This window comes from Aulostomus chinensis, chromosome 17, assembly GCF_037954235.1.
Source record: "Aulostomus chinensis isolate RoL2024-O1b breed Wild chromosome 17, RoL_Achi_v1.0, whole genome shotgun sequence".
Lineage (NCBI taxonomy): Eukaryota > Metazoa > Chordata > Actinopteri > Syngnathiformes > Aulostomidae > Aulostomus > Aulostomus chinensis.
Window position 1 is genome coordinate 22158870 of NC_141336.1, and position 16712 is coordinate 22175581.

At 44.2% G+C, this 16712-nt stretch overlaps 1 protein-coding gene across 7 annotated transcripts in view; it reads left to right on the forward strand.

Annotated features, from left to right (window-relative positions):
* Positions 1-16712, forward strand: part of dlgap2a (discs, large (Drosophila) homolog-associated protein 2a) — a 162384-nt gene that overhangs the window by 30693 nt on the left and 114979 nt on the right. For 2 of the 7 annotated variants that reach the window (XM_086181610.1, XM_086181609.1), the window contains exon 1: positions 12217-12528. The exons of the other annotated variants lie outside the window; for them this stretch is intronic. The gene's annotated coding sequence lies outside the window, so the exon portion shown is untranslated. Of the gene's footprint in view, positions 1-12216; positions 12529-16712 lie in introns of those variants that run through there. 7 annotated transcript variants of the gene reach the window in all.

Consider the following 16712-nt stretch of genomic DNA (forward strand, 5'->3'; position numbering starts at 1 on the left):
TTGTGTGGAAACTTTTTCCTTTCTCTGAGAACGGCAGTAGCTTTAATACAACAGGAAATAAAATAGGAAGCTCAATCAACTTTACTCCAGTTTCACAGAGTGTATTTAAAGAAACCGTCTAATCAAGACTTACTGTGATAATATTTGAGATTCTGTGGGTTTTGGCACCGGATTATTGGAAGCACCAGCAGTGAATTGGTGCATTTCAAAACCGCTCGAGGTATTGCTGCCAACAATGACTTCAGGTGATCCACATCCTCACTTCTCTTCAAAGATGCCGCGTTCAGCAGAGAGCAAGGTGATATTTTGTACCCTCAGAGACAAATTACATCACATGACCAGCAATTGCAGTTTTCCCCTAAGTAGAATTAATTTCCCCTGTCACAAGCTGAAATGAAGTGCAATTCTTTACCCAACACAAACACACTGATTCACATCATTAAATGAAATCAAGCTCATGGGAGAGTGTGTGTGTTTGTGTGTGTATTCCCCTGTTGCCATTGGACCAGCTGGCATGTTGCCGGCGTGTTGTTTTTTTTATTTTGCTTTTTTTTTTTTTTTTTTTTTTTGCTTTACAAATTTTGTTGAGGGATGCCGCATCATGTGCACAGTTCCACTCCACTAGGCCGAGCTGATTTAATGTAGGCCCACTCTGTTTTAATTTACTTCAGTGACCACCAACAGATGACCCTCTAGTCTGTCTTTGTGCCACTGCACCAGATGCAGGCTTGAACATGTGAAGGCAATATTTTCTGCAAGAGGGCTTGTGGAATGAGTCTCATGCTAATTACAAGAAGCTAATCAACCTCTCCAATAAGAAATTCCCACCTTTGTGGGTTCAAAGAGTGAAGAAAAAAAAAATCCTCTGGAAAGGACCAGTTTCCATTTTGTGAGCCATTACATCAGCTTAGTTTAGACTAGCCTACATACAGTAGCATTGCTAGCTTTTTGCATCTAAACAGGTATTTATTGAATAGAACCTCATTGAATCATTGGCTGGCCCATGATATTAGTTGATTTTGGCCTTTCAGAGATTTTGTGCAGTTGTTATATGTGTTGTCAAAACTAAGCTCGCACTGCTACAAGCAGATGCTACAGTTGTGGATGTCCCAGCCTGATTGCGTTGATGCCTGAACAGCTTCCTGCATCGTCCCATCTTTGGCAAACCACAGTTAACAGGTCTTCTAGCTTGTTGCTAGTATACAGGCAACTAGCTGCCCAGAAACTAGCAACAAGCTACAATACCCTGAGCACACACACAGTGACAGCAGTGACAGAGCTCCAGTCTGTGTACATGCTCAATGTATAATTGAACTGTGCTGTCATGTGGAGCTTGTGCCTTACGTTAGCGTCAGAATTTATGCTAGCAATAAGCATTACAACATTGCTGCCCGGTGTGCATCGTTTAGTTTAAGGGTCACTGGCTCAGTCCTCACCCCGCTTGAGCCCATGTGAAGGCGAGCAAGATACTGAACCAGTGATGGCAAATCTTTGGAAAGTCCATCCATCCAGCTTTCTCAGCAGCCTTCGGGTGAGAGGCGGGGTTCACCCTGGACGGGTCACCAGTCCATGACAGTGCCAACACATATAGACAGACAACCATTGGCTCTCCCAGCCACGCCTACGGTCAATTTAGAGTCTGGATTAACCTGGTCCCCTCTTGATGTCTTTGGACTGTGGAGGAAGCCGGAGAACCCACACAGGCACAGGGAGAACATGGAGACTCCACACGGAAAGATCACGGAACCTGGAACCTTCTTGCTGTGAGGCCACAGTGCCGCCCTATTTGGAAAGTATTGTGGAGAAAATTGCTACATACCATGACTGTAAGCCAGTTTTAAAAAGAAAAACCTTCACATGTTTACACTTTGAGTTTTTGTACTGCTAGAACAAGACTGTATTGCCTGAGGAGTATCATTTTTTTTACTCCTTTACCATCGGACTCTAACACGGAAGAACGTGTGAATATCGGGACTTACTGAGTCATATCTGTGCCAAGGAACTGAAAATCACATTCCGTCTTTATTCAGTTGATTCTGTGTGAGGTGTTTGATTTTATTGACTTTATACCAGTGGGGGAATTATTCAGACTTGTAACAGCAAATGACCTCTTGTTCATAATCTCCCTGATATGCCCTTTATTGAGCTCACTGGTGTTCTTCGCATCTGAATGAGATGGCTCACAATCATTTCAATCTATGCAGAAGCCCGGCTTGTGAACACAAAGTGATATTGAATTTCAGAGTAAGCACTATTCCTCTTCATCCATTGCCTTCTTTTTATTAAGTCCAGCGTTTGTTCCACAAATACTACCACGTCCCTGGCAGTGCAATAATCACCATTGCTCACTCTCTGATGCATCTCATTTCCCTTCTTCTCCATCCATTTTGCGTGGCGGGGAATCGTCTCTTGTCGGCCAGAATAACACCCCCCGACAGAAATTTTGTCACTATTACTTGTGTCCTTTCTCAAGGTTTGTGTCAGATGAGGGAGAAGTAATTGCTGACACAGTGTCATTGAGATGCACAGGCTGGGCCTCCAAACCTGTAGATGAAAGGGCGGCCGTCTGAGAGTTTTGGAGGAGCCGAGAGTGACTAGACTGCACAATGACGGCTAACATGGCTCTATGTCAGATGTGTACATGCCATATTTTCTTGTGCATGTGACGATTGAATATCAACATAGACTCCCATACCTTAGTTCTGAAGGCAGAATGATTTTAGGGACTCATTTGATTGTTTGTCATTGGAGTCTTTGTGTTGAGTTTACACCAAACACTCGGCTTTATTGAGTTGAATCGCACAAGTTTGGGACCTTGAGTACGTGAACCCCCGATAGAAGAGCCCTGCTGCTGTTGCTCCTGCTAACATGCCTTGTAAGAGTGCTTTTAGAGGAGGCCATTGGTGTTTAGATCTCAACTTTGCGGTTGTTTTATCCAGAAAAGTGGGCTGGTGGGGACGGCTAGCATGAAATGAAATGAAAAGAATGAAAAATGCTTTATTCACCCCCACGGGGGAAATTCAAGGTAACGGGTTCAATGTTTGGATAAAAAACAAAGGTAGCAACATGGTAGTTCTAATCAGTGAATAACATAAGTTAACGCATGTTTCGCTGCTTGTGACTGGGAGATCCTCGTCAATCTCGCCTGATATCGGCCAGTCGTCCTGATGTCTGTACACACCACAATAATTTGTTTTGGTGAAGTTTAAAGGTAAATCTCAGGTCTTAAATCAGCCCTGGGTGCCGACACACCTGCAATCAGCAGCAGCAGCTTCTTCTTCCTCCTCATCCTTTCTTCTTCTTCATATCCTTTGGCAAACCAGCTCACAGGTGCTCTCCCCTCTTCAACTGGACGGGAGAGTGACACAAGCAGCTGATCCTATTTTTCCTGACTCAGCAGGACTCCAGAATGCCAGAAATGTCTGGAGAATCTTAAATTTGGCAGGATTTTTTTTTTTTTTTTTGTGACACAAAGTCTTTTTTTTTTTTTTCTCCATTCGAGACATTATTTGCTTCCTTTGCGTTGACGGGTGTAAAGAGACGCACATTGGCACGTAATCTTAGTATTTGTTTTTTTGCATGCATGTAGATATGTATGTATGTAATCTCATTGAGTAGGAAATTTGCTTTGCGTTGGTTGAACACAGCACTTCATGATGAATTTCAGTCTCAGTTTCTTGAAATGACAAAAACGTCAGACTGTCTTGTTCCACATCAAGAATACCAAAGATTCCTTTCCAATGGTGGTAAATTTAAAATGTCCTTTTTCTGTTCAGTTCAACCAGGAAGCTGAGGAAGATGAATCAAGGCCCGGCGTGCTGCTTGCATACATTGTTTCATTCCCTGCTGCAGTAAAACAGCTATCTGATGAGGAACTTGAACTTGAACAGCTGAATGTGCAGACTGTTTATCATATTTTTGCGATGGTACCTTGGGGGGGGCTGATTTACACCTTTGTTGTCTCCTGGCCACAAACATCCATCTGTACCTCAGTGTTTTAAAGATTTAATGATTTACATGAATCTGACAAAGTGCTGAAGGTCTTCTTTCTGCTTGGTCACTGCCCCAAAGGGGCCTGCTGAGTCAGGACTCCACACACACACCATCCACTTAAATGTTCTTCTAAACAGACCAACACACCTTCCTGTCATAGCTTCCACTCCCAAACCTCCTGCAGTTGTCCTCAGAGGAGTCACTTGATGTGTCCTGTCAGCTGACTGAGACAGACTTTGGTTCTTGGAGAGCTGAACTGAGACACAACACGTGTTATCAAAGTTGGGAGAGCTCAGATTCTCCTGCTGTGATCGAGCGTTCCAGATGTTTCCATTTAACTGGTGTTCCTCCTTTCGAGCGCCAAACGTTCGGTCTGTTTCTCAGATGCAGGTTTTATTGCGTGACGGTCACGGGATGTCTTATATTATGTCACACTTCTTCTCTGGGTCAATACGGCCCTCGGGGTGTAGCAGTACCTGTCGTAGCTCGGTGCGCTTATGTGGTGCTACTTTATTACCCTAACGATGCACTCTATGACCCCACTGATGTATGGGAGTAAGACTGTGCCTGTGTTCTTTGATTTTGACATAAATGCAATGTTAACTAAGCCCACCATAAACTCTGCAAGACACTTGAAGATAGGTATCCGCTTCTGATTGAGCAAATGCGGTCGAACAAGTCCTCTGTAAGAGTCCACGAGGGAAATGTACTTGAATAAATGGATAATACAAACGCTGGTGCTTGTTGTTGTCGCAGATAGAGTCTGAGACAACTGTCAAACAGCAAAATAACACCAGGCCTCTCTGTATAATGTTATAATAACACAACAAATCAACTGTGAGTTATCAAGGGGAATATTAATCGAAATGTAAATTCGAGTCAATGTGGCAACAACACCAAGTAAACAGTTTTGGGCAGGACATTAAGAAAAATGCAAAAAAAATTAGCTTACTTTGCTCAGCCATTTTCCCACCACACCGTCGCTGTGTTACTTAAACTTTGTGTTCGCATGTGAGCCTTACCTCTTTATTATGCACTTGCAGACGGAATGCTCCCGTTCACTCATTTGTCTTAGTTGAGTGTGTTATTACCTTTGGGAAAATCCATCACGCCGCTTAATTCAGCCAAGTAATCACCTGCTCGCAGTCATTTCTGGTGCTTTCCTAAACTGCAAACAGAATGGTCTGGCATATTCAGCACATTGTTTTTCTTTGAGCCTAACCGAGCGTCATTCATCAAGCCCTGTGTTGACCCAGTCAATGTGCGCTGGCAGCAGGGGGATATGACTGAGGGAGGGCCATGAAAAATACATGTGGGAGATATACGCTACTTGTCTCATAGCCCGAGGATGTTGTGAATATGACACACGCCCCCAGCCCACACCTTGTGAAATGGTATTAAATGATTAAAACATACGGTAGCTGCTCCAAACCCCCAGCGTGGTGTGACGAGCTGACTCACCGCGCAATATTAGTAGGTTGTAAGATTCGTCTGCGTGCGACATCCTTCTCAATACTGCGGGTGAAATCACCTTGAATATCACTGTCTAGCAATGGTTACGTAACGCGTACCCCATTTACACACACACTCACATACACACTCACTCTCACACACACACACACACACACAACAAAATGTAACAGCAAATGAGATCAGAGAAAGCAGATACACTAGGAAAGTCATTATCCCAGCAGCAAGCAGAGCCAGATATTCCAGGAACACAGCCTGAGTATTAAATTAACTCCAGATTTGATTTGTCTGATAGAGTTGGATATTTCCTCTTGGATACATTTAACGTCACAGTGCTTTGGCTGTTTGGATGGTGTGCAGATACCCGACTCTACTAGTGACAGAGCACGTTGACGTATATGCACGCGCGTGGGTTTGTGTTGGAGGTTGATGCAGACGTTTAAATGATATCACTTACAGCGCGGCGTTGAATTTCTTGGTTCAGTGAACGTAACACAAGCAGTTATTCCTTGCAAAACATCAGCTGATGGATTTTACACGTTTAACTCATCGGTGGGTTGAAGGAGCGCTACTGAGCCCCCGAAAACATTTGCCATCCTGTGGAGGAGCTTTGTCAAATCTGAGAAAGTCACACCGCAGACATCATGTAGCCGTAGCTGCGACAACTGTTTTGCTGATCGAGTCGTCGTTTTAGTCTTTTTATCCAGTTAAAAATGTCAGTCATTTCCTGCTTCCACACTGGTTCATGAGAGAAAATAACTTTTGGACTTTGGATGCACAGCAGAAGAGTTGGTGGTCCAAGGTTAAAGGTCAAGGTCACATTACCTCAGGTGCACAGTACCTGCCCCTTTCTTGTTAAAGAGATATTTGGGGGAACAGCTTGAGGGAATTTTCTTCAAAAATTGTTCAAACATCCTCATTTCATTGAGCAGTGTGAAAGGAAAGTCATTTATCATAAAATTGATCTATAAAGATTTATTCATGAGTCGCTTGTTCCACATATATGAAGTGGAGCTCTTACACGCGCGTGTATTTTGAATCGTCATCTTATTATATTCTCTGTTATTCCAAGTTATGAAGGCTGCTTCAACCAGAGGCAATTGTGTTCAAGAAAGAGCAGATTGGAGATCTTTGTGGCGATCATTAATGGACAATATTGAAGCGACACTGAAAACAGGAGAGGACAGGTCATCTGAAGGTTCATCTATTATTAAGAATTACTTCTGTTGCTTGACAGTGTTATGGATATAGCCCTGATTTGTTTATGGCAAAGGTCAAACCATGAATGCTTGGAGACCAGTAACGTGACCTTTGCTTACCTTGTGTAAGAATCGGGGTTATTATATTAGGTATGCGCAGTTGATTGAGTATTTCTGGTCAGTTCCTTCTTCCACGTGAGTAAATGCTTGTGTATCATTAATGGAGATGCTTTTATTGGATGAACTTATGAAGCGACATAAAACTGACCAGTGGAATGAGTTATTGTTCATTTACTACCAACCTGCAGCTGATTTGTGCGTTTCAGTGAGGAGACAGAAGCAGCAGGACCAGGGCTGAGAACCACAGTGGCAGGTCTGGGGAGGTGAAGTAAAGAACGTGGCCTGTGTGGCTGTGGAGACCCGCAGGGGAACCGATCGTTGTAGTTAGTCGTCAACCAGAACATGTGGAACTCCAGCTAACGCAGGCTTCTGTACAGATGTGACACATGTGGTACAAAGGCTTTGCTTCCTGACTGTAAGACTGAATTTAGGGTTAACAAAGTATGTAAGTAGCAATTTGTGCGTGTGAGTACATTTCATGAATGAGGCCCATTGCACCCTACCTGTTTGTCTGTTCCATCACTCTTAAAAGGCAGACAGAAGAAAGACACGTTTCTTTGTTTTGCTCAGGAAGTCTTTCCACTTCTGTCTTACATCACTTTTTGAGTGAATGCTCTCTGAGGCCAAACAATCATTTACAGCCTCTATTATTTCTCTCCTTGTCGACTGATTCTTATTAGTTATTATGTTTGACTGCTTGACAGTTAGTTTTCTTCTGCTGCCTGTACAGCTTCATTTTCTTATCTCTGACACGGATGTGTATTTTACTTTTTTCGTGGTCTTTATCAGCCGGGCTGCAAATTCGAAACGATTCGCTACAACTTTGCAAGACAGCAGGAGATTGGGAATCATTCAAAATTGGTTCTTCCACACATGAGGACTTTTTGAGACTTTATTTTAGTCTTCACAGGAAGAAAAGCCACATACGTCTGTTGTGTATCACTTTTAACATGCAAGTCATCTCAAGCCAGGTGATTGCCAGTTGCTCGACTTACAAACAGCAAACAGGCTTTGCTTCCCACCTTTCGGACCAAATTTAGGGGTGGAAAAAATAAGCAATAAATTTAAGCATGGAATAATTCATGAAATAGGCCCATTGTTTGCAGCACACTGGGCTAGGCAATGCCACAATTGTGTGGTTACATGTGGACAAGGCTTAAGTATCGTTTGTGAAAGTCCATTCTAGAGAAAAATCTTTGCAAAGACCTGAAGGAGTTGGGACTGTGCATGCTGAAAGACCAGCTACACCCTCTGTCCCTGCAGAGATAGAGACAACTCAGAGAGATGGGACTTTTGAGACCACTCAGAGAGATGGGACTTTTGAGACCACTCACACATCAATTTGGCAAAACGGGGAAGGTGTCTCCTATATTTTGCTGCTCGGGGTACAATCTGTATTCCCTGAGTTGCAGGTGTGTACAATGAAGAAGCCAGAATCCAATCTTTTTAACGTTTTCTGTAGCCCCATTTTCGAGACAGTCGGCCGTGAGTGAGTATCATGGGGTCTCTAACGTGCATCGCTTCATGACGGCAAACCGCTCAGAGACCATCAGCTCAACATAAGACAGGCGAGACGTGTCACCTTTGCATGTCATTTAGCCAAAGTCATTGGGGAGCAGTGATAAGACCGGCTGGTGAATGACTGGAATTAATAGTTAGCATTCACTGCATCCTCATTACAAGGACAAACTGCATTCAGCAGGTGGCGGATTTCTCTGGCACTCACTCTCTTTGCTGTTTTGCAATTTCAATGGAAGAGGAAATAAATGCTTAATGTCTGTGCGAATATTTGCATGTACGGGACAGCGACCGCTGAAATGAATATTTTTTGTGAGACCAAATTAGTTCCACACAGAGAGAAAGGCCTGTTTTTTCACCTGTCACAGGAGAGTAGAGCTATTGTGTGTTCAAAGAATGATACCACCTGAGAAAAGGAGGAGCAAGGAGAAGATGAGGTGTATTGCACAGGAGGAAGGTGAACGTGGAAAGTACAGGGATCATTTCAAAACTAAGCTTACATGAAATTACGTGAGAGTACATTTTAATGTTTAATCTGATACTTTTGGCAGCTCCATTTCTTAACCGCGCACAACTCTGTCAGTTTGCTCTGGTTTAATTCCGTGCCAACTGTCTTTCCAATAACACTCTCACCCAATTGTTTTCTGGCTTCCCAGGGATGCTTGACGCTCCCAGAGCAAGTGCAGTTTCCCTCCATTTCTGTCAGCAGAAGTGTATCTCTGCCACTGTCTGGTTAACCAGCACAGCATCAGAATCCTTCTCTGATCGAGTAGATGTCTCTGGCTTTTCAAGACTCAAGAGTCTACAGCCACAGTGGGGTCTGTGCCAGGCTGTGTTTGGGCCCAGCAGGACACGTCACTAAACTTAAGCATGCCCTCAGTAACTGTTTAAACACACTGAAGTAGGAGTGTAGCAGGTTGGCATCAAAATTAGCACTAATGTAGCGATGGGGTTAGTAGGAATTTGTTTTTGCGGGTTATCGGTCATAAGCAACAATTTAACATTCAGTTAAAGTGTTATTTATGTGACCAATATGGCAACATCACCTGCACTACAAGGGGCCATATGATAAAAACACACCTTCAGTACTTCTTTATATAGATGTTTGTCTCTGATGGAGGAAAGTCAGTCTGCCGTTATCCGTGTGATGCCCCTTAATGCATCACGAGGTACTTCATGGAAATCGTACCACTTTTCTGTATATCTCCACCTCCGACCACTGTTACTGGTGTGGGGTGTGACGCCCTAAGCAGCTGGCCAGACACACCAGAGTGGTTGTTTCGAGGGATGTTGGTGGAGTGCGAGTCATGACTTTGGACTTCTTTTAGTGACAGAACGACTGTTGCAGACGTCAGGATACTGAGTCCCAGTTTTCACATGGACGTAGTCCTGCTGATGCCTCACGTAAGTGCCTGTATCCACCACTTTTCTCTCCTTAAAGTCTCAGTTTTTCAGCTGTCAGCTTTTAAAAAGTTCTGGGTTCTTTACCCTTTTGGGAGGTCATCCCACTGCACAGAGGCTTTGAGGCATTTTCCAGTTCTTAGCTAGCAGACAGATTTGACTGTGAGAGACCTCCACAGTGCGAAGTCAGTGGAGAGCGATGAACCCCGCCTGGATACCACGCACCGATCTCCATTTGCATCCAGTCATATAGTCCTGATCCCTTTCACCTCGACCACTTTGACATGTCATCACAGGGCAAACACGGGTGTAACTGATAACATTAATTACGGCTCTGCTTCATTAAGGCAGGCAGGATGAATGGCCGTGACACTTTTAATAGAAAAGGGCCATAAATCCTTTGATCACCTGTGTTTACCCTGATTTGATGTGTCAAAAATGACTGCTGTTAAAAGCGCCGCAGAAATAAAGTAATGTACATATAACATAATTATTGTTGTCAGCCATGTTTGAAAAAAACCCTCTAATTACACATTTTGTAATCACAAATCAAAATTATCCTTCTATATCAATTTTGGCTGTGACAAGCATTTGAATGTTTCCTTTTCCATTATTCAAAACAGTTTTCTCTCTTTACGCGCAATTATGGACGTAACAATAACAAATCTGAGCCCAATCTTAACTGTACTCTTCTTAGTAAGCTGAACTCCTGTATGGGGTCAAGGCCAAATTTAAGCAGTCTGTTTTAACTCCTCTTCTGTTTAAACAAAAACAAATAATCACGAGTATATTTGTTTAGCATCTTTTGATGTAAAGCTGCTTGCTAACATGAGGAACTGAAGTGAATATGTACAGAACAGACTGGAAATGTACCTAACCTAACATTTAATTTAAAAAAGAGAGATTGAAAGCTCTGTATATGCGTATGTTCCTCTCATTTTTGAGTACGTAGTTGAGTAAAGCCCCCAAACCCCAGTGAAAGTGATGATCAGCGACTTGTGCTTATAGATTTGGAGGCAGTCATAAGGCCCTGAGGCAATCAGATGAAAACCACACTATTTAGAAAGTCAGATTTCAGTTCATTGATTACAGTTGTTTTTTTTTTTTTTAAGTTTTTGGTGTGCATAATTAATAGAATGAAACAAATTATTTTTGCCAGCAGGTGCAGATCAGTGGTTGCGTCCGGCTGCGACCTTTCTGCGTAGAATTTGCACGTAGCGCCTGTTGCTGCCTGCGTGGGTTCTCCGCAGGTGTTGTGGTTTCCTTGCAGACACGAGAAACGCGCAACGCAACACTAAACCCTCGCCTCCCGTCCAACGGCAGCTGGGTCGGGCTCCAACCCCCTGCAGCCGTGTGCGGGATACCCGGTAAAGACAATGCGCCGATGGCTTTTGCCAACCCTAAACACAATAAGGTTTAATAAAAGGGTACCAGTGATTTGCAGTTGAATATATTGTAGTACAAGTACTACCCCAACAGCTTTGTGACTGGGGCGAGCCTCATTAGGAATCCTAGACAGCCCCTCACCTTATTAATCCTGTCTGCTGTTCTTTTATGTTGAACCTGAGCGGGGCAGGAAACACTATCAGTATTATCCATGTACCCACCGTTCCGGTGAAAGGAGAATTTTTTTCAATAGGCTCATAAATCCTCGTTCTACCTGGTTGAGCAACGCTGGAGTGTTCGGCGTTTGGCTTGCCGGCTCTCTTGGCCGGCACTATAGATCTAGATTGACAGCTGCTCCATCCTGTCTGCCACTGTTAATCATTGAAGGATTTAGGCTGCCGGCAAGCATCTCTGCCAAGCGACCTTGAGCCCTGCTGGGGCTGAAGGACTCCAACTAAAAGCCTGCTCCCTTGTTATAGCAAGTAAGTGTCTCCTCAGCCAGGCAGTCCAATTGCTCCATAAAAGAGATTAAGATGGCTAAATGTAGTCAATTTTTTAGAGTTTGGTCCCTTTAAAATTAAAAATGCATTGAATATTCATAAACGTGCCTGGAATTCCAACTTTGTAAGGATAATTAAGTCCATTATGTAACTCAAATTCCTTAGCGTTAGTGTAAATACATTTTTAAATACTACGCCTTTCCCTTTAAATTCCAAAGCTGGTTTATAGGAGTCCGTAGTGATGGGACTGGAGGAAAAAGATTTGAGCTGTCACTTAACAGTTTATCATCACCGCCGTGGATGAGAAGAAGCTGGAAGGAACCCACACTTTGAGAGATATTAAATGTCATGCATGAGAGGGATGACACTTGGATATTGGTCTGTAATAAGCCTCTGTTGCTCTTTTTTCCTCCGCTCTGTCCCTCACCCATACTCTCCATAACTCTCCATCTGTTCCTGGGAAACGCTCAGCTTTTGTAGTCCGGAATCCACGACTCCAGTCCCAGATTTTCGCTGCAGCCATGCTGTTGGAAGCAGCAGTAGCGAATGCCTGTTTTGCCTGCCTCTCCTCTCTCCTCTCCCCCTCTCGCTGAGCGCTACTCTGCTCTGCTGCAGTGGATGGTCCTCACGGTGCGCTCGCAACTCGTCTCAGTGGCGGTCTGAGCATCTCACTGTCATTTTCCCCCCACCTTTCTTTCCTTTTTAGCTCTTGTTGCTTTGCCCCCTTCCCAGCCGTTCATCAGAGGGTCTGGAGGATAAATGTGAGGGAAAAGTCATAGGAAAGACGAGAGAGAGAGTGAGAGTGAGAGAGAGAGAGAGGAAGAGCTCAGGAAGTCTTTAATTCAACATATCTGGCACATGACTGTGTGATCTCCTGCTGTCTCCGTGTGACAGAGACGCGTGCGCTCTTAGATGCCTCCTGCTTTCACACTCTTTGCCAGGTAAGTTAGTTCTCTGGTTACATCTGTTATTCTGCATTTGATGTAGTGGGTGACAAAGCCTTTTGCTGGTTTCCCCTAAGAGGAGGTGATATTTTGGCACAAGTTGTGTGCAAACAGATCCAACGTAGGGGAGGATTAACATATGGCATGCAGTGATGTGAGCGTGCGCACGTGTGTGTGCGCGCGCGCGTGCATGCTTTAGAATAGACCTCTATAGCTTTTCGACTCTCTGAGCTTATATTTGGTGAAGATCTCTGCAATAAATGCTGGTCTACTGCAGCAACTTGAAACGGTGAGCTCCTCTAAAATTTGTGGAGGTGCAGCATACATGATATATTGCATGTTCAACATGTATTTTTATTTGCAGCGCGATCTGAGTAATAGACCACGGTGACTGGATGAATGTGAGTGTTTGAGTGTGTTTTTAATCAACAGCATTATTTGTGTAGAGGGAAACCCTGCAGTCAGTGCAGCACCGATGACAAGAGGGAGATTCAATGTCAGTGTTGCTGAGGGAGCACGCTACACTGAGTGTGTATGTACAAGCGGGTGTGTGGGCAGCTGTATGCGTCTAATGTAAACTCTCATGGAGGGGGAAGCTCTGCGTGGGCTGCCTGTGTGTCTTTTTGTGAATGAAGTGTTTCCAGTCTGCTTGCATGCATGATTTTATTGTCATGTTTCCTCTCTCAACTCTCTCTCGCATCCTTTGGTTTTGAGCTCATATGGCAGCACCCACTTTTGGGAAATACTCACCCACAGTGCGGCCCCGTCTCTTGATCTGGTATTGGGTGGCGATAGACTGTGGGTGGTGACTTGGTGACGATTTACAACCTGGGTTTCTGTGTTCTCGCCTCTGTTGTAAATTAGCTTGAGCGGTGAAGCACAGAGCAGCCAGTTGGAGGAGATGCTTTTGGTCTTCATGTCCATTGCTGCACTGCAGACAGACTCTCTCCCGCCAAGGCTGTGAAGTGTGTTACTCAGCCACAGACGGTGCATGTTTGGAGAGGCTCTCCATCTATCAGCCCATGGTATTTAAACAGACGCTGGTGATTCACTATCTCCCAGCAGGCGGCACACAGAGGTGTTTTCGGAGGTGTCAGGTGGAGCTGTCTGCTGGGAATTAAAGTCTGCTATCATTGCTGTGCTTGAACAACTGGGGCCTCTAGTTAGTGTTGATCTCCAGCAACATACTGTAGTTGGACTCTGTGGCGATCCAGTGATTCCCCACAGCCGTCCCCTGAGGAATACCACCCTGACGCCTCTGTATGTATCTGTAGCAGCCAGATGGTTGAGGCGGGGTATGAACCAATGACAGCATCCGTCTGTCTGTTGTTGTAATGGAGCTTTGACAATTATCACAGCTGGGATTGTTTAGCATCCTCCGCACGATGAAAAACTGCAAGCGTTATGTAAAATAATCAAGGTTACTTTCATGTTGTGGATAAGTGGTGAACTCTTGCTCATAAACAACGATGCTGCACAGACTCCAACATCAAGGCTTTTAGACAACTGGGCCTGATAGATTTCAGTGCTGCCGTACAGATCGGCCTTCAGCTTTAAAGGTTGCCTTCAACTGGTGAATGATGTAAATAGAATATAAACATAAGATGCACATATTTTGCTTGATTACAATTAGATGTAATATATTTACATGCTGTTTGCAGTGGTTCAAGTTCGTTTTGCTCCTCACTGAGGATATTAACATTCTCTCAGGGGTCTTCATTACCTCCAGCAGGCAGGTTATGTGATCGATTGCGGTTTGTTTGTCTGTTAGCTGGATTACGGGGGTCGATTTTTTTTTTTTTACCAAACCCTGTGTAAGGGTGTAGCACAGCCAGAGGGAAAACCATAGCGTGTTGGTTCGGATCCATTCAGTGAAAAACCGCATTCTCTTTACGTTTGGTTTTGGTTACGTTTCGTCTCCTCACACCTGTCCGTCACCTAGATAAGGTTCTTCCATTAAGATGGATGTTCATTTCAAACTAGTGCTTTTGCTGCTTTCACAACAGCTCCTAAAGTGAATACTTCTACTCGTTTGGGATTTTGACACATTTGAAGCAAATCAGTGAAAACAGAACTAAACTCCTCCGTTTACTCCTTCAGCCTGTTTATCTGGCCAGACCAGCCGCCTTTCTCATATTAATCCTTTTTCAAAGTTCAACAAACTTCCTTGGCACTTTGCCCACATGCATGAGGATACACTCACCAAATGTGGCTGCCACATTTTCACACGCACACACACACACACACACACACACACACACACACACACACATTGGTTCAACTTACAGAGCTACATTATTGGTGTATCTTGCGGCATTTCCTTTAAACCTGCAAAGGTGGTCATCTCCTCTGTTTTCTACAACTCTAACAAGATCCTGCACTCACCTGCCCAGCAGATAGATGGCGCCGCCTGGCATAACTCATTTCCCCCACATTGTTCGAACACAAAGGTGTTAAGTTAAACCAAACCCAACTTTAACAGCGGGATTGACCGCCAACAGGCCTGAAGGATGCAGTTGAAACACAGAGGAGAAATGAGGGAAGTGTACAAGACTGTTACCAAGGCAACCAGAACCCAGAATTTCGATGTAGTAAAGTGATAGTTGACTTTTCCAACTCTACAGTATGTTTGCTTCATTTCCTCGTTACGCGCTAATTAGTCGATCACCGATCAACAGTAGATGATATGTGAACCTGGCTGACAACGACAGGATCTAGATTGCCTCGTCAGACACCTGCTCTGCTGGTCGACGCCCTCTCACCCTCCCTGACAGGGACGAGTGAGACAAACACAGATGTTGAACCATCGAAAATGATACTGTCACATTTACTTCCAAGCAAGATGAATGAGTCTTTGAGTGGCGTCTGAATTTGATCGCACAAACAGCTTGCTTCCATCACATGTTTTCCCCTGGTTGATTAAGATGGCGTGTGTATGCCAAGCTTGGTTTGGTTAAGGCCTCGCTAGGTTGAAGTGACCACGCAGCCTGTTTATTCCAAACGTTGCGTGACGCTGGGACTCAGATCTAGAAGGTGTTTTCCAGAAGTAGCTAATTAAGGGAAAATTAGCATGAGCGGGCACACGAGGATGCAGAGATGGAAGGAATGTTTTAGCGTTCTCCGCTGCTCATATTTGATGTCTGGGTTGGGGGTCTCGCAGCAGCTCCTGACAGCGACAGTCACGGATGCTCAGGCGCTGACGCTCACGAACAATGAAAACATCTGACAGCCATCAGCTCTGGGTCTTGACATGCAGCTGTTATGAAATAAACTTCATAAATTACATGTCCAACAGAAAACTCAATGATAACCATGTCAAAGAGTCATTCAGTGTGTGAAAAATGAGGCATTTTAAAGTGAGTGAAGGAACGGCAGTAATGTGAAAGACATTTGCTTGTGAAGATTTGTAGCTGTGTGTTTTTAAAGACCTGAATGACATTAAAAGAAGTCTTTTTGCTTTGCTTTAGTGGCACATCAAATTATGTCTTTGGAGTTAACATTTCATGGCCACTCATATTAGAATTTCACAGCTTAAGGAAGCATATTGTCTGCAGGGCTCAGCTATTGACTGAGGTAGTGTAGCTGGTGTCCATGAAAAAATACACGAGACAGAATGTCTTCATTTGGGATCCCTGGCAATGCAAACTCCTGAAATAGAAAAAGATCCGCTTGATTTTAAGAGGGCATGGGCCATTTTTCAGCAGCTAACATGGAGAGCCTTCGTCAGGGTGAATGCTTGAACTGATGGTGGCCTGGCTTGTTACGGGAAGACACCAGTCAGGATGATGTTCCACAGAGGGATGAAGCAGCCCACTCACCGGCGATGACCAGCCGCTGGTGTCAGATTTGTTGGTCTACGCAATGTGTGTGTGTTGCCTTTACACATCTGTGTGACATGTGAGCAACTGCCAGGGCTCAATCTGTGTGCTGGGTTAATGCTTTTGACTTCAATCAGTGTCCAACTGACTCACAGACACAGAACACACACACACACACACACACACACAGCCATACTGGATGCCACTGAGGTTCTGAACAGTCGTCTCTTCAGAGCAGGCTTCTCTCCCGACGAGGACTCTTGAACTGAGCCCAAAAGGAAAACAAGAAAAAAGGCCTCCTTTATTTCGCATCCCTCTTCCCATCCCTCACACTGTGCCTCTGTCTGTCAACAACACAATCTC